Raw genomic sequence first — 25,722 nt, forward strand, 5'->3', positions numbered from 1 at the left:
CTTTCTCTCCAAACACAGAGGACACATGGCTCTTAAGTTGGTGATTGTAGCAGCATTTAAAATGTACGTATAATAAATCATATCTTTGACACTGGTTTATTATGGGGCAAGTATACCATTTAAAAGTCTGTCAAGACACATAAAGTAATAACTGGATATTATTTTATACAGCTACTCTGAGATGAACTCATCATATAGAATCTCATCCCATAGAAGAAGCTGACTTATAAATATGGGCCTTATTAGATATCCTATTTTAAATGTATCTTTTGGTAGCTGGCCCAAGTTTCTGCCATAAGATAGCTGTAGAGTGGGCATGGGAAGGTGGTGGCAGTCCACATTGGAGAGAATTTTTGAAGATGAGTACTTCCTTAATAAATATAATTTTAAATTTCCTTTATCAAAGGAAACTCTACTGGAAAGAGAGTCCAGATGATTTTGACCATATATAGGGGCATTTAGAAAGAGTATGCTTTTGGCTCTCAAGTTATAAATGTTTCCTGACTTATATGATAATTCTACTTAATTATTTTTGTCTTGGTGGTGTGAAAATTGTACACATGCAGTAGAAATCATACTTTGAGTACCCATAAACCACTCTGATTTTTGCTTTCAGTGCAATATTTAATAAATAACATAAGATATTCTACACTTTCTTGTAAAATAGGCTTTGTGTTAGATGACTTTGCCCAAATGGAGGCTAATATCAGTGTTTTTTTCCCCTTTGTTTTTGTTTTTGCCAAAGGGCATATGTGCTTGACAGAGAGAGAGAAAGCAAGAAATCACACCTCACCCTCAAGAGGGATGGCCATGCCATAATCTCTTCTCCTCCATTCTTCTCTTGGGATTTTGGACACACATGCACACATGCCCAGTGTGATTTTCAAGCTGCTGGGTCTGAGACTTGACCTGTAATCAGCCATGTGGAAATACAGTGCCTTAACCACCACATTACCTCCTGGTCTCAATGTAAGTCTTCTGGGTAAGATTAAGGTAGGATTGGCTAAACTGAGAATTTCAGTAGGTTAAATATTTTAAATGCATTTTCAACTTAACGACATTTTCAAATTCTTATAGGTTTATTGCGAGGTAATGCCGCTGTATATAAAAGAATATCTGCATTTGTAGAGATTCCATTACTACACTTATGTCTTCCACCCACACAGAAGCCATTCTCCCCCGTTCACCTTGTTGCTACATCGACCCAGGTAACATGTAGTTTCCTGGACACTTAAGCTGCATTTTCTCTTACTATTTGTCCCTACATCTCTATTTTTTGACCTAGGATCCTTCTTGTCATCTCTGCCTATCCTTGAAAACTCAGCTCACATTATACCTTCTTCTAGGAAATCTTCTTTGATCACACCCTCTTTAACTGCAAGTTTAGATTAGGTACTCCTTCTTTGTATTCCACAAATATCTGTATGTAGAGCTATCATAGCACTTGTTTATTCATTCATTTACCCAGTCATTCATTCAAAAATATTCAAGCATCCACTGTGCATCAGAAGTTACTTTAGTTGCTGGAAATATAGCAGAGTAGAAAATAGGTAAGGTCTTTGTTGTCACAGAGCTTACAATCAGAAAGATAGTCAATGAATAAATAGACAAATAATTAAATAGAATTTATAATTTTAGATAGTAAAGAAAAAGAGAAGTGTAATGCAATTTTCAGTGGTGTAAGGTGGGAGCTATTTTTACTGAAAAGTCAGCGAAAGCTTCTCTGAGAAGATGACATTTGAAAAGATACCTAAATGAAGTGGGAGAAAGCAAGTGATTTGAAGGTGAGAAGGAAAAGCAGTTCAGTCAGAGGGAACAATGAAGGCTGTGAAGGGGAAACAAGCTTGAGGTGTTTGAGGAATAGCAAGGAAGCCTGTGTGGCTGGAACATAATGGGTGAAGAGGAGCTTGGTAGAAGGTGAGATCAGGTTATATAGGTCCTTAAAGGTCATGGAGAAAATTATATGGAATTATGAAACCAAGTATTGTATAAGTACTATTTTACAAAACCGGTGCTTATAACAGTATGTTATCTATATGTATCCCAATTTATAAGATAATGATGGAAAATAAAATCTTTTGGCTACTCAAAAGTATATTATTAAGATGTACTATGAGGAGCCAACAGGTAGTATAGTGGTTCAGGCACTGGATTCCCACATTACTGACCACAGTTTGACCACCTATACCTGGTGACTTGAAAATCACACTAAGCATGTATGCACGTGTACCCAAAATCCCAGGAGGAGAATGAAGGAGAATGGATTGTGGTATGGCCATTCCTCCCAGAAGGTGATTTCTCACTTTCCCTCTCACTGTCTCTTTCTGTCTCTATCCAGTGAGTGCATGTACCCTATGGCAAAACCTTGAAAAAATAAAAGGGAAAAAAAAAGATGTACTATTAATGTTTTGTAAAAAATAAATCACATTTATTAATTAGGAAAAAGGTGAATAGTTTTAGGCTTAGTATTTATTATTGATCTATTTTGTGAGATTATAGGTTTTTTTCATTAGGATGAACTATTTTTGAAAACTATTATATGTATTAAAGAGCATCTAAGTTCTAATTCCAGACTTAGATTACTGATTGTGATATTCAGCTTTCTTTTTCTCTCTTCCTCTCTCTCCCTTTTTTGTCTCTCATAAAAGAAAAAAAGAAAGAAAGAAATAAGGAAAGAAAGAAACTTGAAAAAAGAAAACAAGTCAAATCTTAGTGACACTGAGCAAGAGTTAAATAGATGCCTCAGTGCCATTTATCCAGAGTCTCTTGTTTTATTTATTCAGTAAGTGTAAACAATCAAAATATCTGATGTCATTAAAATAAACTAGGCTAATAAATAATTACCAGTTAAGACCATGAGCATGAAGAAAAGTGAAGATCATGATCTGTTCTTCTATCAAACCACAGGGGAACTAACACACCTTGTTAGCTTGAAACCTGGAGTGCCCAACCCTTCTCGACTGATGGAAAGAAAATGTTCAAAACAATTTCCCCCCCTTTTAGTAGGTGCCCCATCTGTGACAAGTACAATCAGCTTTTCTATGTTTAAACCAAACTTCTCAAATTTCTTCTAGGCAGATGGTTAAGTTCTATCAGTTCACATGTCCTGGCTAATTGGGTAAAACATTCTTCCCTGTAAATACTACAGCCAGAATGTTGACAAGGGTATCATGTGGCAGACTCTTGTGTACTTCTCCAACGGGAGCACAAAGGGATAAAGCCTTGTGGGAGGACAGTTTGTCAACATATTTCAAGAGCATTGAAAAAGTCATACCCTTGACCCAATGACCTCATGTACAGAAATCCAAACTAAGAAGTGATCAAAGATGATAGCCAAAGGCATATACACAAGGATGGTCACTGCAGAGAAAGTGTAGGACTCAACCTAAATTTCCAAGAAGGGAATGGTTTCATTAGTTATGATGTATCTCTAAGATGGATATTTTATAGTAACAGGAATAATGTTTTCAAAGAATACTTTATGGCATTAGAAATTAGCATTAAGTGGTAGAACTAAGGCATAAACAATATGTGGTATAAGATACACATTTTTAAGAAATAAATTTTTATATAAGTATAATACCTTGTCTAGTGCCATCTCAAATGAAGTCCCTAGATACTAAGAGACTGGTGACATCTGACTCTTCTTGAACTACCCAGTCCTGCTAACCTCACCCCAAGGAAGAACTACACAAAGTTTACAAAGAGTTATCTGTTAGTGAAGAGCGGAAAACAATTGTGGAAGAAACGAGAGACTAGAACCTATCCACCTTCAGCAACCTCTTTCTGGAAAAAGAGAAGCTTTGTAGACTTGGGCTTTCAAAAAGAGGGTAACCTCTGTGGCAATTCCCATCTTTAAGACCTCTTTTCCTTCTCAGTTTCCCTGACCCTTCCTGTTTAACCCTATTTCTTTCCAAATCTCTGAGGCCCATGTTCTCATTCCTTTCTTTGGAAATTTAGTTTTCATCTCCTCTCTCTGCTTTAATTGCCAGAAGGCACACGGGCTCACCAGAGAGAACTGACAGAGAGAAAAAGTACCCTCTGATGGGATGTGGTCAGGCAGCATTCCTTTCTCCTCCATCTCTCCATCTTTCTGGGATTTTCTGCATGCATCAACATGTGCCTGGCATGTTTTCAAGTATAGAACTGGGTTCCATTCCAAATTAAAAGAAAAGTAGGAATTTATATAGGGTTGGGGGTCAGAGGATGGAAATTATTTAAAGGAACTGAAGTGGAATGAAGAAAAAGACCACCTATTTTGTAGAAGGTAGAGATGATGGCAACAGGGAAGACCAAATCAATAGGCTTATAAGGTATCCACCATGATTATTTTTGTAATCTAGTCAGTTAATAAACAGTGACTGCTTTCAGACTATGGGGGTGGAGGAAGGAACAGTAGGGGTAGGGAGGCCTCTTGCTGAAAGCAGGATGGAGTGATCAGACATTACCAGGGGATGGTAGGCTGAGGAATCTAGTCATATATGGAGGGGGACAAGATATTGACCTTGGGAGATTTGGGCTGAACCAGGGTTCCTGCTAAAATTGGGTGATACAAAGATTGTAAGGACCAAAGCTCAGGCCTGGCTAGGAAGAAGATTGAGCAGAGCCTGGCTGAAACTTGGTCCAGGAGAGACTCTCACAGGGAGGAAGGGCAGGCTTCTCAGATGTAGTCTGAGTTCCATTAGCAGCTGGTGGTTCAGGTGAGGAGGAGAGAATCAGAATATGGCCTTATGGTGACAGGTTCAGAGCCAGAAGCTGGGGGGTCAGCTAAAGCAGGGCTGAGGAGAGACTAAGGGTTCCATGGGTGCCAGCTCAGGGCTCGGTCTCCTGGTGGGCAGACTGTGTTAGAAGAGTCTGGCTTGGCCAGGCTTTTAGCCCTGCCCAGCCCTTGGGAAGAAAAACTACTGGATCCATGGTTCCCATGGCCACAGCTGCCCATGGCACCAAGGCCATGATCCTTTTCAAGTGCCTTGGTGCTGAACCCCTGCGACAGAGAGAGAGCGAGAGCGAGAGCGAGAGCGAGAGAGAGAGAGAGAAAAGAGAGAGAAAGTAGGGTGGGGGGGGGAAGAGAAAGAAAGCCATCAGGTCCAGAACTTGAGCTGTGGTCACTCATGTGGGAATCCAGTGCCTTAACCATCACCCACCTGTTGACCTCAGTCTTGTCTGTTTTTAATTTACTATATTTTCACAATTAAAAAGAAAGGTATAAAGAAATAAAGTACAAGTAAAGTAATAGGTGCAGTTAAAATGTATAAACATTGCAAAAGGATGGAATCGAGAGATGAGTTGCCTGGGTTCATATTCTAATACTGTGAATTGTTACCGTTTTGAGCTTGACCATGTTATTTAACTGTTCTGTGCTCAGTCTTCTCATTTGTAAAATGGCAATAATAATGATGACAATACCTACTTTATAAGTACCTAAAACGTAATACAAAATACTTTTTTTCGGAAAACAAGAAGATGAAAGCAAGTATTTTTCAATTCAGGAACTATAAAAGAAGGACTGAGTAAACTCTAAGACACAAGAAGAAAAAATAAGGCAGAAATTATTAAATTAAATAAGGCAACATTCCAACTGTCCCTCAATACAATAACCTGTTTTTCATTCCTTTTTTAGCTAGGAGTGCTTCCATGAGTGAGTTATATTCAATGGAATATCGGTAAAACTGTATTGGTAACCCATGAAATGTGTCCTTAAAAGACTTTCTTTTTTCATGCTGGTTGAAATAAATTAATATTTTAATATGCATAATAGAGGTATTTTATCTCTACATGAGAAAGAGAAAGAGAAGGATCTCCAACAGGATCTGGTCATGCCACTATAGCTGGTCCTGTGCTTTTACTTTTAAGCTATTGTAAATGGTATTGTTTTCTTAACTTCAATTTCAATTCGGTTTTGCTAGTATATAAAAATGTAACTGACTTGCGTATCTTGAATCCTATAATCTCTTTGAACTCACTTCTTAGGTCTAGTAGGTTTTTGTGTGTGTGTTTGTGTGTGTGTGTGTGTGTGTGTGTGTATTTATTACACTTGATCTTAGCCAAAGAGCCAAGAAGTGATTTTTTCGAGTAAATTTCTTAGTATTTTCTATGTGGATAAGCATGTCTTCTGCTAATAAAGACATTTTTATTTCTTCCTTTATGAGTTTACATAAATTTCTTATTTTTTCACCGTATTTTATCACCGTATTTTAAAACCTCTAGTATGATTTTGAATAAAAGTGATAATAGTGAACATGTTTCGGTCTTCCTAATTTAAAGGAGAAAGCATTATTTTAATTACCTCTTATTCTCCACGTCTGTGAGAGAGAGATTCCTGTCCTAGGGTCATGGTTGAACACATTACACCTGACATGACAGATGAGATTGAAAGCAGTTTATTAGTCACATATACTCACAGCCCAGGAGAGGATGACACCACCCACTATGCAGGGCCACATAGGGGTTGTACTCAGGAATAGAGTGAAAAATCAGGAGCTGTGGGAAGCAGGCTTTGTACTTTCAAAACAGTTGGATGCCCCTCTGATTCCTGCAGAAGGATGTAATTGACTTGTTTGAATACTTTTTGTAGGTTGGCAGGGAACTGAAACACACTATTCAGAGATAATTAGGAAATACACCTGGTCTGACAAGGAGAGTTGTTTGGCTAGGGGAACTTATCCATGGAAGAAGAATGAGGATTAGGTCATTCCAGACCCTCTAGCTTTTACTAGATGTAAAGACAACATTTTATATCTGTCTATCTATCTGTCTGTCTATCTGTCTATCTATCTATCTATCTATCTATCTATCTATCTATCTATCTATCTATCTAAATACTTACGTGTGTATGTGTGTGTGCGTGTGCGTGTGTGTGTTTAGTATTTTTAATTTGCTATAGGGTAAGTGTGCTTGCCAGAGAGAAACAGACTGAGGGAAAGTGAGAAATCACCTCCCAGAGGTGATCTTGTTTAACATAACGCTATTTTTTGTCCTGAGGTCTACTTTGCTATTAATCCAACCTTTTTGGATTCATGTTTGTACAGTGTGTTTTTTCATCTTTTTACTCTAACCCATATTTATCTTTATATTTAGAGTGAGTTTCTTGTATATAGCATTGAGTTGAGTCCTGCTTTTTTTTCCCCCTTTCTTAAACCCATTCTGTCAATCTCTGCCTTTTAATTAGAATGTTTAAACATGTGCTGTCCAATATGGTAGCCACTAGCTATAGGTATTTGCTGAGCACTTGAAATATGGCCAGTTCAGACTGAAGTGTGCTATAATTACAAAATACACAGCAGTTTTCAAAGATTTTTCAGAATGTAGAAAATAATATAAAGTATATTTATGTATACATATATTTTATTTCTATTTTTTAATTAATTAATTTTTTTTAGACAGAGTCAACCTATGTCACCATTCTTCTACCTCAGCCTCCTAGTTGGAACTTCAGGTGTGTCACCATAATGGGCTCTTCCCTAGATAGGGTCTTGCAGTGTTGTGTAGGCCAGTCTAGATGTTGTGACCCTTCTACCTCAGCCTCCCAAGTCTCTAAGAAAACAGGTATACACCACCACACTCATCCTTCAAGTTTTGTCAGAAATTGAACCAAGACCTCTCATGCAGTCCTTGCTTTCTGAGCTCACAGCATTAGCAGTGCACACCAATCCTATAATTTTTTATACTAATTGTACCTTGAAATGATAATATTTTAGATAAACTGGGTTAAAATATCTTAGTAAGATTCATTTCACCTTTCAAATTTTATTTTAAAATTTTACATTACTAATTACAGTTACTAATTTCATCTTAAAATTTTACATTTTAAAACTTGGCTATTCAAAAATTAAAAATAACATTTGGCTCTCATTGTAGTCCATATTATACTTCTATAGGACAGCACTGATTAAGACAATTTACATCTACTCTAATTATTGATATGCCTGGGTTTAAATTGATCAACTTACCATCACTTCCTATTTGTTAAATATTCCCAAAGGGAAATAATAGAAGAGTTAAACAAATGGAAAGATATATCACATTCTTGGGTAGGATGACTCAATATCATAAAAAGATGTCATTTGTCCCTAAATTTACTATGATTTACTATGATTCTAATGAAAGTATGAAAGTGCCAATAGGCTTTTTTTCCTTTTTTTTTTTTTTTGCCAGTAGGCAAACTGATTTTATTTTATTTCTTCTTCTTTTTTTTTTTTTTTGATTTTTGCTATAGGGTGCATACACTAGCTGGAGAGACAGAGAGAGAGAGAGAGACAGAGAGAGAGAGAGACAGAAAGTGAGAAATCACACCCCTGGGGTAATGGCTATGCTGCGATTCCTTCTTATTCTCCTCTTGGGATTTTGGTCACACACGCACATATGCCTAATGTGGGTTCCACTGCAGTTCAAGACCTGGACCTGGTGTGTGCGTGTGTGCCCAAGATTCCAAGAGGAGAATGGAGGAGAAGGGATTACAGTATGGCTATCCCCTTGGTGGTGATTTCTTGCTTTCTATCTCTCTGTTTCTCTCAGTCTCCCCAGCCAGCACATGTACCCCTATAGCAAAAAAATCTCTCCAAAAAAAGAAAAAAAAGAGAGAGACAACACTAATAATATGTCTAGATGGCCATTCAAGTTTATTGCAGCATTATTCACAATTGCTAAAGCATGGAACCAACCTAAGTGTCCTAAAACTGATGACTGGGTTGAAAAACTGTGGCACATATATACTATAACATGTTACAGAGCTATAAAAAATAATGAGATCCTATCATTTGACTCAAAACGGATGACTATAGAAGACTTAATGTTGAGCAAAGTGAGCCAGACTTTGAAAGCTACACATTGCTTATCCCCACTGAATTTGTACTGAGAGTCTGGGGGGAAAAAGAAAGAGAGGGGAAAAATATTCTTTTGTAGACTTTTGTAATTTCTTTTACATGTCCTGTGAGTTTATTCCTAGGTATTGCATATATTTGACAGCTATAAATTGCAAATCCTCTTGTTAATATTTTTCAGATGGTTGTTTTTGGGGTGGAAAATGATATACATCTTTGTACAATAGTTTTATGAGGTCATTAATGAACCACTCTTATTTTCTCTATTTTTTTGTTGTTGATTTTCATGTGAGCAGTCATTATCTATATATAATGATGACTTTGTCTCTGTTTTCTAATTCATTTACCTTTAATTAATTTTTAACTGCATTTTCTTTTGTTTCTAAAAAGTGTAAAAAAATAATAACAGCAACAACAACAAAAAACATGTCTAGATGGCCAAAACGACATAAGCAAAGTAGAATCCAATTGAGAAATTGTGTTCGAAAGCATTTTCCTTTCCCTTCTCTCCACCTTACTTTTCATCTGACTGACTCCACTCATCCTTTCGTACTCAACTCAAGGGTCATTGCCTTCAGAAAGCCTTTCTGTATGCTCACCAAGGGTATCACTCCTTGATGCTCCTGAGCATGAATGCCTAAGTCATTGCTCTTACCATATTGCTTATAAATTCATTGTAAATTGGATTTTTTCATGTTAGGTTTTTATTCCCAATAAGTTTATAAACCTCAAAGACTTGACATTTTTGATGAGAAAATTACATAATACAGGAGAAGAACTTTTCAATTTCCCCTGAAACTGTTACTTTTGGACTATGACTTTGTGTAAGTTAGTTAATATCTCTGAGACCAAATTTTATCTTCTGTACAAAAGTATGATATTCATATCAAATTTATAATGTTGCTTTGAGAATTAGATGAGTTTATGCTTATAAAAATATGATTATAACTTGAATACTTCTCTCATTCCATATTTCATTGAACCTATTCAACAGGCAGATAGAAGGTATCATTTTAACAAATGTTTACTGAAGGAGTAGATGAATCCTACAGGGTGTATTTTATTTGAAGCAAGACACCCTGATTCTGTGGTGAGTGGGTTTTGTCTGTGGACACAGAGACCACATAGGAAGTCCCTGGGAAAGACAGACTCCCAAAAATACTTGAATAGTAGCACAGAGAAACCAATTCCTGAGAGCCTGTGTGTGTGTGTGTGTGTGTGTGTTGGGGAGAATTTTACCCCATGGGAAGTCCCTGGGAAAGACAGACTCCCAAAGATACTTGAATAGTAGCACAGAGAAACCAATTCCTGAGAGCCTGTGTGTGTGTGTGTGTGTGTGTGTTGGGGAGAATTTTACCCCATTCCTCTGCTGTGCTATTTCACACACAAAAAAGGGAAATCTCTGAGAACTCCAACAGAGTGAAGGAGTCTGTACTCCTTTCTGCACTGCCTCTTGAAGAACAGATAACACATAGGAGAATAGAACCTATGGCCTTCTTAGCAAGCTGATTTTATAGGTATTCCATTCCTTCTGCCCAGTTGGAATTTGTCTGTCAACCCTGTCTAACAGAACTTTTTGTAGTGATGGGAGTGTTCTATGCATGTATTGTTCAATACGGTAGCCACTAGCTGCATGTAACCATTGAACACTACAAATGTGGCTAGTCTGACTCAATACCTAAATTCTACATGTTATTTTAAATTATAGTTGAACAATACAGTTCTTCATTGTGTTATATTCAATTCACTTTTTATCCTCAGCACCTGCATAGAACCTGACTCAGAACAGGTATCAAGGGATGTTTAAGTGAATTATTCTAAATCATGTTACTTTAAGTTCTTTTATTTACTGGATTTACATTTGTCAAATGTATCTTCATACATCACCCCAATAGTAATTCAGAGCAATTCCTGAGATAGACAGGATCTTTGTCTCAATTTGCTGGAAAAGGAACCGAGACTCAATGAGTTTAAGTGATTTGTTCAAGATTATTAAACTTTAATAAGTTCAGAGTGTGAGTAGAACCCAGATCCTTTTTCCCCTCATCTCCCCATACTTAATGAAGATCCTTTGTCCTTGTCAGCCTTCAGTGACCCCTCCCACACTAGAATTCCCACAACCCTCACAGCATATTCCTGTTGTTAGGATTGTGAAAAACACATGTATATTTATCTTGCTGGTTGTATGAAGATGGCTTGTGAATTTTGAAACTGCTCTAATGTGAAGGATATTTGGTCTCTCTTTACTTTTCTGCCTCAGGCTGTCCTTCAACTCCTGGAAGTTCACTGAGCCCTGGGCAAGCATAACCAGGAAATATGTGAAAGTTGAAGCTGTGTGATGCAGAGTAGCCCTCAACCAATGGGCACTTGAGCTGTGGCTCATCTGACTAAACCAGTGAGTTCTATTATACATTCTATTTTAGATTAAAATTGAACAGTTAAGTTTTGTATTGTGTTGTATTTACCTCTTCATCCTCAGCATCTGCACAGAAGATGGGTCAGAAGAGGTATTAGGAAATTAGAAGTTTAATGCCTCAGCCTCCCCATTTTTCAGTTGGGCAGTGGCTGAGATTTTTTCAGTGTTCGATGCAGTTAAGCAGTTCTCTATTACAGCAATCAGTTCGATTGCACTTTTTTTTTTTTCATTAAAAATCTTTTTTTAAGGTTTTTACCATAGAGTGTATGCACTTGCCAGAGAGAGAAACAGTGAGAAGGAAAATGAGAAATCACTCACTAGGGGGGCTGGCCACACCAAAATCCCTTCTCTTCCATTTCCCTCCTAGGATTTGGGTATGCCACAAATAAGCCTAGTGATTTTCAAGTCACCAGGTCTGGGACTTGAACCATGGAGTCAGCCCTGTGGGATCCAGCCCCTTAACCATTAGGCCACCTGCTGGCCCCTTAGCTTCCTCCCATTCCCTCTTTGGCTTTCTACACCCCACTTTTATTTCCTTTCAAACTTGTCCAGAGTTCTTGCCTTAGGCTCTGCTATGGAGAACTCAAATGAAGACCTTACCTAGTCTTACAGTAGCTTTTTAGAGACAACACCTTCCCCTACATGCTTTGTACTTAGCCATACTGGACTTCTTGCAATTTTCTGTTGATAACACACACACTCTTCTATTCCTTGGTTCATACTGCTTCTTCTTCCCAGCACACTCTTCCCTCCTTTTGTCAGGCTAACACCTACTTGTTCTTCAAGATTCAGCTATGCATCCACTCCTCTGTGAAGTTGTCACTGATTACACTTTCATCATCACTACTTCTTAAGAGTTCCATCTCTATAATCCTGAATAGTATTCTGAATAGTTAACCTCTCTCAAAACCAGCATCTCTTGGGGGGGGGAGGGTATGTTCCTTGAGAAGAAGGTGCTTTCCTAGCATGATACTTGTTGCAAAATATTCAATAACTTAGAAACCTTTTTTTTTTTTTTTTCATTCAGGAAACATTTACGGAATACCTATTATGTCTCGCACCATGCTGTACTATAGAATATTACAAAGATGAAGAGACCAACCCCAGGAATTAGGGGACTGGCTCATGATAAAGTGACGGAGAAAGAAATAGTGCATAAAGTATTACAACTGTTGGGACAGAGGAAACGTACTGTTGGAAGACAGAGCGGGTCAGGAACTAGTAGTGTACCATCTTGGCTCTAGAAGATAGTGGCACTTCATCTCGGAAAGGTGGGAAAAAGCATCCCAGGATACTCAGAAATACATCAGCAAAAGAGAAGTCTTTTCTCAAGTTGAGGGCCCCGCCATTGCAAAGGGGCGAGGAGCCAGAACCCAGGTGGCCTGTTTGGCATGCGGTGGGCGCACAACTGCTCTCGACGCACTTAAGCCGAACGCGGAAGTCACGCAGCACCTCCACGGACAGGCACTCCTGGGGAGAAGCGCTGAGAAATCCAGAAATCTGTCCCAAGTCCCAGGGATGAGCACCAACCACAGAGACGCCAGCCCAGCCAGGTTCTGGTCAGCCCCAGGCTCCCCAGCGGCGACAGGGAAGCGCGATCCCAGCAGACCTGGCCCAGGCGCTCCCGAGGCGGCTGAGCATGCTCAGTTGCTAGGACGCGGTGGCTCCGGAGCCCGGAGCCGCGCTGCAGAGTCCCAGCCCCGCAGGCTCTTGGCCCGGGAGGGGGCTCGCGCCGTGGGGGCGGGGCCTTGGGCACCCGCGCCCTCCTAGCCCGCTGGCCCTCGGTCCCCCAGCCCCCAGCCACGCGTCCGCCGCCTGCGCGCCGGCCGTCCGTTGCCCTGGCAACCGTCGTGCCGCGTCTTCCTGAGGGAGTTCCTGTCAGCCCGCTGACCCCACCGCCCGCTCCCCACTGGCCCGCGGTTTTCGCGTGGGCTCGGAGACTGAGGGACAACAAAAATGGCGGAGCGGAGCCAGACAGCGCCTGAGGCAGGTCTGTGGGGGCGGTGGATCAGGGGAAGGCTGAAGCGGCACGGTTGCCCTGGGCCTGAGGAGATTGGGGACTTGGTTATGGCCCTACTCCTTAGGAGGCACCCCTGTGTATTTGGGCGGTGGGGCTGTGACCTCGAGGTCAGGGGTCAAGGAAGGTGTATACTCCACTTAGTGGTGGGGCTGGATTTCGGAATCTCGGTGGCTGAGGGGTATGTAGGGAAGTGTGCACACTTGTGAGTGACCACGAGCCCAGAAATAGCTGAGACCCGAGAGAAGACTTAGGACCCTAATTCTGAGGGGCACCTGTGGTGGGGCTGATCCTAGGGATGGGTTGTGTCATGGAGAGGGTGTGGGCAGCCCTGTGGGAGCATGGGGGGATCTCTAAAGGGGCATGATGGGGTGGGGTGAGGCTCTGACTTTGAGGAGACAGCAGTATGTGGAAGGTGCTTGACTTTACCATCAGTCCCATGGAGGGGGTTTTACACAAGTGTATTTGTGCTTTGGGAAAGTGTAGTGTCCTCAGGGTCACTTCTGGTCCCAGTGAAAGTATAGAGTTTTTGTATGGGTCCCTAAAGGGACAAGAGGCTTGAGAGGACACCCAGAGCCTCAGTCCTTTAGGAGCTTATGGTAGGAGGCTGGAGCCTGAGTGTGGGTATATATGGAATCAGTGATCTTGAAGGTCACTCATAATCTAAAGTAGGTGCATGTCCACATCTCTATGGGTGGAACATAGTCTTTAAGTGACTGGGAGACTCACAAGAAGGGAGACCCAGTATTCTACTTTGGAAAGAACCCGTTGTGGGTATGGTTAAGCTCAGAGACATCTCTGTGAGTGGAACATAGTCTTTTAGTGGCTGGGAGACTCACAAGAAGGGAGACCCAGGATTCAACTTTGGAAAGAACCCCTTGTGGGTATGGTTAAGCTCAGAGACATAGTGACCCCTATAGGGTCATGAAGAAAGCAAGATTTTTTTAGCCCTGTGTATGTGGGAAGGAGTTTGTCCCTAAAAGATACTGAGGAATGAAGAGCTTCAATGCAATGGGTAACATGAACATGTGTGTAGAAAAGTAGTGGCTTTGGGGATATGTGTGGTGGTGGATGGTGGTTATATACAGCCTTGTATATGTGTGTCTAAATTAGGTATTATGATTATAAGAGTGACCCACTTGAATCACTCCATTCCTGGTATGTGTGTGTGTGTTGGGGAGTGGATAAGGCTTTACAAGACCTGGGACTGGAAACTGTATGAACCCGTTAGGAAAGTTTCAAGGGACCGTTGTCTCTCCTTTTCTTTCTTTCATAGCATCTCTGTTCTTCAAATTAGTTTTACTCATTTTATAGTTTTATTTCTCTTATAACTTGAATATGTTCATTCCTTTATTTATTTATCTACTCAAGAAATCTTATTGAGTGGTAAATATATGCCTTGTACCAAGTTAGGCACTGGAAATTCCATGCTTCTGATTCTCTTACCTTGCTCTTTTTTCTCATAGCACTTACTGCCTTTGAACATGCTATTTAATTTGCCTATTTGTGTTGTTAATTGCCTATCTTCTTCAACTACAATATAAGCTCTGTTTTGATTTTCATTCCACAGGTCTAGAACCATACTTAGTGTATAGTAAGTTCTCAATAAATATGCTCTAAAAAAAGTAACTGAATGATTTCCTATTATGTGAAAGTGATATTTTAGCTGAGCTATGATAAGAATTGAATAAGTGAAAAAAGGGCAAAGAGCAGTCTAGGCAGTGGGAAAAATCATGTGCAGATACTCCCAAGGCAGGTGGAAACATGATGTGCTGTATTTGAGAAACTTGAAAGAGGCAAAAGTGGATACATATTGGGCAGTGGGAGGAGAGAGAAGGTAAGTTAAAGCCAGATTTTGTAGTACCTTGTAGGCTATTAATGAATTTTGGTTAAAAAAAAAACCCTTATAATAATGGGAAGCTATTGAAGGCTTTTACGTGGAAGCATGGCATGATAAGAATTATTAAAAAAAAATTCTGGCAGTATGGAGAGTGGATACAGGGAGACCTGTTAGAAGGTAGCTGTAGAGATGAAAAGAAGGAACTGGAAAATATTTCAGAGATAAGTGAAAAGGACTTAGTGAAATATGAGGGTAAGGGAGATGAAAGTATTAAAGACTACTTCTCATTTTATAGCTTTTGCATCTGGATTGCTTGTGATTCCATTACTGAGATAGGGCGCATTGAAAGGAGTCTTGGCTAGGTTTTAAAGGAAAGATCATGAGTTTGATTTTGACATACGAAGTTTGAGGTATCTTTAAAACAATCAAATAGGTGGAGAGATTGGCAAGGCAGTTGAATTTAAAAATTTGAAACTGGCATAAGACTATTGTTTTGGCATGTACATGGGCCTGAAGCTGTGGATATGGATGAAATTAAGTAGCAGAAGAGGCCTAGGATAAAGTATTGAGTAGCCATATTATTTCAGTGTCTTAGAAAGAAACAGAGGGATACAACTAGAGAGATTAGACAACAACCAAAATAATTTTTCAAGATAAATAGAATACTCAAAAGACTGAATAATACCAAGTGATGTGGAATGAAGATTGAAAAACTAGATTTAACAACAGGGGGGTCATTGGTAACTTTGAAGAGAGAAAATTGATGGGAGAAAAGTCAGGTTACTTAATGTCTGCATTGTTACTATTATTTTTTTTTTAAAAATTATTTATCTTATTTTTTCTCTAATTTGTTAGAAGGCATGTTTATTCACCAGAGAGAGAGAGACAGAGACAGAGAGAGAAAGCCACCAGGTCTGGGACTCAAACTGCAGTTGGCCCTGTGGGAAATCCATCTCCTTAACCATCATGCCACCTGTTGGCCCCTGTTTGCATCATTATTTATTGGCTTTATCTTTGTTGCTTAATTCAGATTTACAAGAGAGAGAGTTTCATTCCCACTCACTGTCTTACCACTAGATCACAGTCCAGTGTTATGATTAACTGTTCATGGTATACGTGTCTAGCTATTGCTAGCTAGAGTTTCCTGGTACAAAATATGTCCATCTGGTGATTTATCATCTTAATACTAATAGCTAACATTTATGGAATGTTCATTTTGTGGCAGGCATTGTATTTTATATGTTTGTATGTTTTAATTCACTTCAGCCTCATAACACTTCTCTAAGATATCACCTATATTTTACATGTGGAGAAGTTTTGGCACAGAGAAGTTGAAAAAACTTGCTCAAAATCTGCAAAGAATACTATAAGATTTCATTTTTTTCAGGCTATTTTATTATTACCCCGATTCATTATTTGGCTTTTTGTTTGTATTACAACATACTACATATTGAATAAATCATGGCTGTGATGAAAATTGTTGCCCAACGGGAAATATTCTAAGCTAAACATATTTTAGCAAGGTGAGGTGGAAAGAAGTTGTATAAATCCTGTTTCTGTGACTTTATTAGATGTGAACCTTGGGCTCAACTCTTTTGCTCTTCAGTTTCCTCATCTGTAAAAAAGAGATGATATTTGCAGAATAGTTGTGAATATTAGATATAATGAGCTAGCCCAGTAATTGTCATTTCTTTAATTCATTTAAAGCTTGAATGTAAAACCATTTCAAATGTATTAGCATGCAGTGATAAATACAAGACTTTTTCTCTCTTTTTTTTCTGATAAACACTTTCTATTTTTATTCTTTATCAGTAGAACCAGTTTGCTATCAGAAGAAAGGCAGACACCAGGTTTTGGAGAATATAGAGTTATTTGTATAATATGGAACCTGCTTCTTTGTGAGGTCAATTTTGAGGAATTTCTTGGAGAAGAAAAGGGAAAATTAAGATTTTTTTCAAGTATGCAAATAGCTTTGTAAGAAGGTCAGAGTTGCAAAAGAGTTTTTTTTTTTTCTCTTAAATTATGTATTTTAAAATGGAGACTTAGATGTCAGGACTTTAAATTTCCTCCAGTAATTTGACTATTAATAATGATAATTAAAAAAAAAACTTATAGTTAACTAAATGTAGGAGTGTTAGGCTTAAGGTAGATTTGTACTTGCTTCAACTTCTTAGCTTATCTTTCCTTTCTAACTATCATAGAAAAGCTTTTGTTTGAATTACTTAGTAAAATATTTTGTTTTCCTATATTGCCAAATTTGTTATTCTTTTCAAGGCCCATATAGACAAGAGTTTTTAGAATTAAATAATCTGTTAAAATGGGCTATTGGGGGACCAGCAGTTAGCGTAATGGCCATGTTGCTGGACTCCCACGTAGTTGACTGCGGTTTGAGTCCTGGACCCGGTGGCTTAAATTCACACTGGGCGCGTGTGCGTGCGTGCCCAAGATCCCGAGAGGAGAATGGAGGAGAAGGGATTAAGGCGTGGCCATCCCCCCTGGGGGGTGATTTCTCGCTTTCTGTCTCTCTACCTGTCTGTCTGTCTGGTGAGCGCACGCGCCCTATAGCAAAAACCTCTCCAAAAAAAAAAAAAAAAAAGAAAAGAAAAAAAATGGGCTATTGGGAATGAATTATTTGTTGGTAATTTATTGGTCCACAGCATCACTACCACCACCACGATGGGTAAGCCTACTTAAAAACCTACTTAAAAATAAATAATGAAGGTGTAGCTCTGATGGCACAGACAGGAGGGGCTCTGCTGCCTAATAATGGAGGCAATACAAGGAGGCTCTGGTTCACATCCTGGATTTACCTCAATTTGCTGGGTTTCCCCATGAATGTATTCATGATACTGGTTGGCTGCATGGCTGAGGGATTACAATAAATGAAGACTCTTTAGGGTGTGCGTCTCTCTCTCTCTTTTTGTCACACAAATAGTATTTTAAAAAAATTTAAAGAAAGGACTATGCCTTGATCACCTTGCTTGTGAAATAATTGACTGAAAAAATCACCTGTTTATGAATCTGAAATAATCTATAGATAGAATTTTGAAAGTTTTAAAAGCATTAGATATGAAAATATTGGGGCCTGACAGTGGCACAGTGATAAAACACTATTCTGAGATGCAGATCCATGGGAGAAGGTCCTCATCTGGAGACCTCCCTGAGTACACCAGACATGCGCTTGCCCATGATCTGACTGGCTGAGGCTGAGGGTGGATTGTGGTGTTGGGACCCTGTTGGAGGTGTTGTATCTCTTTCACTCATGGAATAAATGAACTAAAAAGAAAAAAAAAAAGAGAGAAACTGTTCAATTATCTTGTGTTAGGAACATGTTGTAGTGTGCAAAATTGTTAAGCCTTTTCTCTTTATTATTATAAATTGGAGATAGTAGTAGCTACTTTTCAGGGTAAGAATTAAGTAAAAGGTATAGAAAGTACACAGTGTCTTATACCTCCAAAACAATGGAAGCTCAGTTGATATGTGTGCATGCGTGTGTGTGTGTGTGTGTGTGTGAGAGAGAGAGAGAGAGAGAGAGAGAATGCTTTTTCTTAAAAGACTTTTAGTAAAATCTCTTTTGAAGGAAGAAGACATCTAAATCTATAGTCCCTTATCTGGCAGCTTTGGATATAAATATACTTCAGAATTAAGATGATTTTTTAAATTATGGAAAGGCAATACAGAGTACATGCTTTTGGCTACATAATACTCCTAGTATATATTGAAGTATGGGACAGTACCCTGTAATCAAATGCATTAATAAGATGTTCATGTGGAGTGAATAAAAATTATAAACAGCTTCACATTAATTTGGGTCAGGTTTTACTCTGAAATAAATTTTGGTGCCAAAGTTAGATATTTGTGGATTTTAGAATTATGGAAAAGTGGACTCCAATAACTTCATCCCTTTTTAGAAATATTTTTCAAAGTTTAATCTGTTTTTTTTTTTTTTTGTCACATATGTCTTCTGTAACACAAGTAAGCATTACTTTATTAAAGATTCCAAAAGTATTAGGACAGGCTTTTGTGTGTGTGTGTGTGTGTGTGTGTGTGTGTGTGTGTGTAAAAGAAGCTTGTGTGCTTGTTTTTTCTATGGCTCTCTTACAATGTATTTCTGAGATCTGTGAAGGCTGTATTTGGCTTAAGTTTCATTATTTTTCACTCAGTATCACTTTTAATGAGAGATATTAAGAACTGTATACGTACAGTCAGAAGGATATCAATAGTCTGCATACATATTAATGAAAGCATGATTTTGTCTTCGAGTCGATTAAGGACATCACAGTCTTATGTGAGTTTCAGGGTATTTTTATTAATTGTTAAATTACAGCAATGGAGTAGGTGTTAATTTTAATATTGATTTAAGAAAAATTTTAGTCTTAGATGAATTTGATGTTTCTGATTATAAAAAATTACTTCAAGTGTGAGAGCTTGTAATAATTCATTGATGGTGTTCACCATATGGGAATATGCTAATTTTTGCTTTTCATATTCCCCATTTATTTAATGGGATCCATAAAAGAAATTTCTCTTTTTTCACACTCTAACGGAAGACTTTTTTTATTTGTCACATATATCCAAGAACTGACGATTGTGAATCTTTGAGTCTCTAAATGGGTTTTCAGAATACTTGCTTTTGCATGTAAACTGAGGGAGAATGAAACAAGAAAATACAAAAGGACTATTAAAATTTTATGTAGAATTGATGGGGCCAGCAGATGGCATGGTGGTTAAGGCACAGGACTTCCTATATGGCCAACCATAGTTTGAATTCTGGACCTGGTGGCTTACTTTCTCACTTGCTTGCTCCCTCTCTCTTTGTCTCTCTCTGATGCATACATGTGCCTTCTAACAGATTAATAAAAAAGAGTTAAATAATTCTTTAAAAACTTTTTAATGTAGGGTTGAAAACTGTGATATCGTATTATAAATCCTTAAATAAAGAGTTTCGAGTCAACCCCCTTGCATTGTGCTTAAGTGCTATACTCTCTAGAGCAGATTTCACATGGCTTCCTCAAGTCAGAGGCCTGGCCCTAGAGGCTGGAAAAAGATGCCAAGCATGTGTGCCTGTGTGCCCAGAATCCTAACAGGAGGGAGAAAAGGCTGGAAAATGATTGGGGGTGTGACCATGCACCATTGAGGGGTACTTTCTCTTTCTCTGGCAAGTGCACATGCTTTCTAGTAATTAAAAAAAAAAAAGTTTTCAACATTATGGAAACCAAAAAATCTCTGTGTTTTGAGGAACCAGAAAAGCAATCTGTCCGTATTTATAGTTTGTATGCCTTTGTGTGGTGGGCTGTGTTACTCATTTTTAAAATTCCTTGTTCATTTGGGCTGGCCTAGTGGTTTATAGGAGCTGGATCCCATATGTCTGACTAAGGTTTGAGTCCTGGCCTCAGTGTCTTGAAAAAACATGTGTGTACGTATGTGTTCAAAATCCCTACAGGATGGAGAAAGGGAGGAGAAGGGACTGTGGCATGATCAAACCTCATTGGGGTGGTGTCTTTTCCTTCTCTCTCTCTGTCTCTGTGGCTCTCTCTGGCAAATGCACAAATCTTCTCTCAATCAAAATTATTGTATATTCAAAAATATAAAAAAAATTCTATGTACCAAGCATTGTGCTAAACTCTGGAAATTCAGAGATGTATTAGACAAAACTCCCTACTTTTAAGGAGCTCTAATCCTAGTGGAAGAGGAATAGAGTTAGGAAATTAGCATTTAGGCAAGGTAGAGTTGTACACAGAATTCTGAGACCAAAGAATGGTTCCCTACAGCTTGGGGTGGTTGTAGTGGTAGTTTAGGAACGCTTGTTAGAGGAAAAGATGGAATTATTGAGTCTTGATTGGTAAGAAGAAGCTAGCTCAGTGAAGGCAGTAGGCAGAAGGATTGGGAGTGGATAGAAGGAAGGAAGGGGAGAGAAACACATTTGGTTCATCAGTTTGTCTTATAATTTTATTTTTTTGCACTTTCCCTTATTTAACAGTCCTGAAGAAGAAATCTACAATTACATAGGTAGGGTCAAGAGAGATTAAGTGATTATAATTAGTTCAAATTTATGTGATTGGAAAGCAGTTCATTTTGATTCCAAATCTCAGATTCTTTATATTCCTTTTCCCCCTGTTTTTAGTTTTTTTGCCATACGGTGTGTGTACTTGCCAGAAAGAGACACAGAGACAGAGAGAGGGAAAGTGAGAAATCACCCCCAAAGGGGCATAGCCATGCAGCAATCCCTTCTCTAGTCTCCTCTTGGGAATTTGGGCATGATTGCAAATGTAGCCAATGTGGTTTTCAGGCTACTGGGTCTAGGACTTGAACTGTGGTTGGCCATATGAGAATCTAGCACCTTAACCACCATGCCACCATCCGGCCCTATTCTTGCTCTTCTAAAAGTAGAAAATATGAGCAAGAGCGATGTGTAGATAGTTATTCTTATATTGAGTGTTAGAGGTTAAGTGACTGACACAAGTTCATACAGAAGAGGGTGGCCAGCAGGTGGCATAATGGTTAAAGCACTGGACTCCCACATGGTCAACTGCAGCTTGAGTCCCGGACTCAGTGACTTGAAACTCACGCTGAGTGCATGTACATTTGTGCCCAAAATCGCCGGAGAAGAATGGAAGAGAAGGGATCATGGCATGGCCATCTGCCCAGGGGGTGATTTCTTGCTTTCTGTCTCTCTGTCTTTCTCTGTGTCTCTTGTGAATGCACATACCCTATAGCACAAATCTCTCTTAATAAAAATAAAATGATGAGCTAGATCTGTAACCCAATTTCCTGATTCCTCTTCAATAAATTATAACAGCAGGCTACCCTAAAATGGAGAAAAAGAACCAAATATTATAGTAATGTTTTTTAAAGAAGTAAAGTTGATTATTTTGGTAAGCCAATCTTTTGCCTTTTACAGATTACCTCCTTTCTGTCAGGTGCTTTGCATATATCTTGTTTAAGTCTTACCAAAATTCTAGAAGGGAGTGTAATCCTTTCAGACTTACAGATGAGGAAACTAAATTTGAAAAGATTGAGTGCTGTGGCTAAGGCTGCACAACCAATAAGGACTAGAACTAGAATTAGAACTAGAAGTTTTAGGTTGTTGAAAGAGTAATGATGTATTTTTTTTTTCTGTGCAAAAATGTGTCCTGACTTTCATGACAACATCATAGAACTAGAACGATTAATAGAACTAGAACTTGAACCAGAAACAAAGTCTACCTGGCTATAAATTCATACCAATAGGATTTCCCTACTCTGCCTCTTGGCTTTATTTTCTAGCTGTAAATACTGATGGGAGGGGATATCATATAATAGAACTCAGAATAACAGATTTTCTTCTTAAGAGGAACAGGTAGCACACACATTAATTTTCAGACAACTATGTGAAACATAAAGAGTGCATTTGTTTCTAATTATTTTAATCATATGGTTAATGAATTTCCCATCTTAGAAATCTCTATGCACTCATCTAGAAAATTAGTTCTAGATAGTGAGGATAAGAAAGCAATTAGCATGTGTTTACCACATAGTAGGCATTTAATAAATATTTGTGGATCAAATGAATAAAGATTTTTTCTAATCTATAAATAATAGGTTTAAATATTTGAACTCAGGCTGTTAGAAGCTGAGAGTGTTGACATAAATGAAGGAAAAAAATCACTATTGACATTTTACACACAAAAAAAATGCCAGCTGAATGTGATGTAAATACAAGTGCTAAACTGGGAATGGGACACACTCATTTAAAACCCCATTTGGATCTATCTCTTTAGGCAGCATAGCATAGTAAGTAGGTTATGGCTTTTGAAATTATAGTTACAATTTAAAATTTCAACTCTACCCCTTACTGTGTAATAGTGCTTCTTTAAGCTTCAGTTTTCTACATCTTTCAGATGGAGATTCTAATCCTTTATAGGGTTGTGAGGGTGGACTGCATATATTATGGTAGAAACTCTCCTACCTAACTCAGTGGATTAATTAGTGCCTTCTATTCCATGAGACATGCAGCTTTATATGTTTAAAGACCTTTTCGATCACAGAAATATTCCAGGTACTTCAAGAAAGCATGTTCTAAATGTATATTGATGGGACATCATAGATATTTCATGAAGAAGTTTCTGGGCTTACTTAGGGATATTGTATCTTTTACCAGACTGGCTATATAAGCCAAAGGTAAATACATTCTGTCTCTGATAAATGTGACATCTACTCAAACTGAAGTTTATAAACATTCTTTCTAATTGTTACAGGAGCCTTGTTTAGTGGAGCCTTGTTTTGAGATGAGAAAGAGGATAAACGACAACTAGCCACCAAAATTATCTTTAATAATTTATTTATACAACAAAAACTTTGATCAGTCATGCTGGCACAGGAATAACTCAATGCTTGCAATACTGAGACATATGAGAAGGTTCCAGGTTCACTTCTCAAGATCTCCCTGTGCATGGTGGGTATGTGTGTTCACTAGCTGGCTAAACTGGGGGTAGGATCATGGCATGAAGACTGTGTTAGGGGTGCCTGTTTCTCTCTTTCTTGTGGAATAAATAAAAATAAAAACTTAAAGAAAAAAATCCTTGAAGGTGGCAGTGAATTGGGTCAAGGCTTTCTTCTCTCTCTTCTCAGTGGCTATTAGAAAAAAAAAAAAAAATTTGCTGTCAGGAAAGAACTAGAATACATCTTTTATCATTCCACCATACATGATTTTTTTGTAAACCAGTAGTTGGAAACTAGCAGCACATGGGATGTATCAAGCTATCAGATGTATTTTGTTGGGTTCATGAAGTGTGTAAACAAGGAATTAATTAGACTAGATTAGATTGTCAGTTTAAAAATTAGGAGATTTCTAAAAAAAGTATGAATATTTGTGATTTTCTTTTGAAAATCCAAGAGATTTGATAAAACTGGGCCTGCCTTGCTAAATATTCATTGTTGACTAGAGCTGAGTAGCTGGTGACACCTTTGGCAGGCACATAATGTCTGGTTTTCTTTGTTTTTGAGATGTTAGCAGCCATTAAGTAATATATAATTCCATATTTAAATAATAATTCAAAATAATAATAATTTTGAATTGCTAAAAAAGTAATATAGTCAAAATCTAGGAATTTAAAAGAGGAAAAGCTAACTTATGGCTAAACTTATCAGAGAGAAGGAAAGTGAGCAATCACTCCCCCTCCCCCAACCCTAAGGAGGGGTGTCCACACCACAATCTCTTCTCCTCCCGGCATTTTGGGCATACACACATGCATGCCAGTGTGTTTCAAGCTGCTGGGTCTGGGACTTGAACTGCAGTTGGCCCTGTCAGAGTCCATCATGTCATTTACTGGCTCCAAATTTCTATTTTTATAGACATGGAACTTAAGTTCAAAAGGGTATAATGACTTGTTTGAGCCTAAGCAATTAGTAAGAAGTAGAAATAGGACTGTCCCAGATCCAGTTGACTTCAAAGCCCTTTGCTGTTCCTTGTATACCTTTCCAGAAAGGAGAGAAAAGGGGATCAAAAAAGACATAGCTGTTAACTTGGAGATTCATCCACAGAAATGAAAGAATCAAAGGGGGAAAATGGTTTCGCTGTGGAAAGAATAGTTCTATTTTAGACACCTTGAATTTGAGGAAATAATGGGATACTTGCATGGACATGATGAAGATACAGTTAGAAATGTGAGACTTGACTCTGGGAGAAAGCCAGGAGAAGAGATAAAACTGATAAAAGTTTGTTTGATTAAATATATAAATATATGTGTGTGTGTTGTATAAAGAGTAAGTTGGCCATAAAATGAATCATTTATTTAAAGATTTTGAAAAATCGGGATATGTAAAATTCTTGGCAAAATTTAAGTATGATAAATTTTGCAATATACTTTTAGAAATGATTTTGTGTTATGCAGACAGACATATAAAATTATTTATATACATATATTAAAGCTATATTATTATATATGCATATAATGATATGTTTTTATATATTTCTAGTATATACTAAAACTAATGACCTACAAGGGGAATTCACATTATATTGGCTCTAATAATATTGTTTCAGGGTCTTTGGACTCAAAACATTAATAATTGATGATTTTAACATACAACATGATATCCTATTTTATAAATGAAAGGTTATTATCTGTAAATATTATAGTCACACGATAGATTGGGTTAGATAGTGTACTAAATCTCTTTGTCTTCATCGGAAGTTTCATTTATAGATTTTTAAACAGACATTTATTGAGAGCTTGCTTTGTGTCAAACATTTTTCACATGTGCTAAGTCATTTAGTTCTCAAATAAACATATTAAGAGTTTTTTTTTTTTTTTTTTTTTTTCCCCCACAACTTCAATTTGCTGGAGGGTGCATGTACCAGACAGAGAGAGAGGGAAAAAGCACTTCCTAGTGGGGTATGATCATGTTGCAATCCTTTCTCCCCCATTTTTCCACTCTGTTGGGATGTTGGGCATGCACACACACTTGCCTGGCATGTCTTTCAAGCTGATCCAGCAAGGACTTGAACTGTTCTGTTGGTCATATGGGATCTGGCTTTCTTAACCAACAGGCCATTGGACTGGCCCTCAATTTTTTTTTTTAAGTTTATTTATACCATGAGTGAGACAGAGAAAGAGAGAGAGAGAGAGAGAGAGAGAGAGAGAGAGAG

General features: G+C 38.1%; 1 protein-coding gene and 1 long non-coding RNA gene across 4 annotated transcripts in view; one reads left to right on the forward strand and one right to left on the reverse strand.

Moving 5' to 3' along the window:
• The window catches only part of ELAVL4 (ELAV like RNA binding protein 4), a 204,161-nt gene extending 191,656 nt beyond the window's left edge, over positions 1-12,505 (reverse strand). The window contains exon 1 of the mRNA XM_006147264.2: positions 12,428-12,505. The gene's annotated coding sequence lies outside the window, so the exon portion shown is untranslated. The remainder of the gene's footprint in view (positions 1-12,427) is intronic.
• The window catches only part of LOC106734738 (uncharacterized), a 64,726-nt gene continuing 50,086 nt past the window's right edge, over positions 11,083-25,722 (forward strand). For 2 of the 3 annotated variants that reach the window (XR_001370283.1, XR_001370282.1), the window contains exons 1-3: positions 11,083-11,214; positions 12,263-13,225; positions 23,330-23,526. This is a non-coding gene — a long non-coding RNA (uncharacterized LOC106734738). The remainder of the gene's footprint in view (positions 11,215-12,262; positions 13,226-23,329; positions 23,527-25,722) is intronic. The other variant, XR_001370284.1, reaches the window with a different exon arrangement.

Source organism: Tupaia chinensis, unplaced genomic scaffold (assembly GCF_000334495.1).
Source record: "Tupaia chinensis unplaced genomic scaffold, TupChi_1.0 Scaffold000207_1, whole genome shotgun sequence".
Lineage (NCBI taxonomy): Eukaryota > Metazoa > Chordata > Mammalia > Scandentia > Tupaiidae > Tupaia > Tupaia belangeri.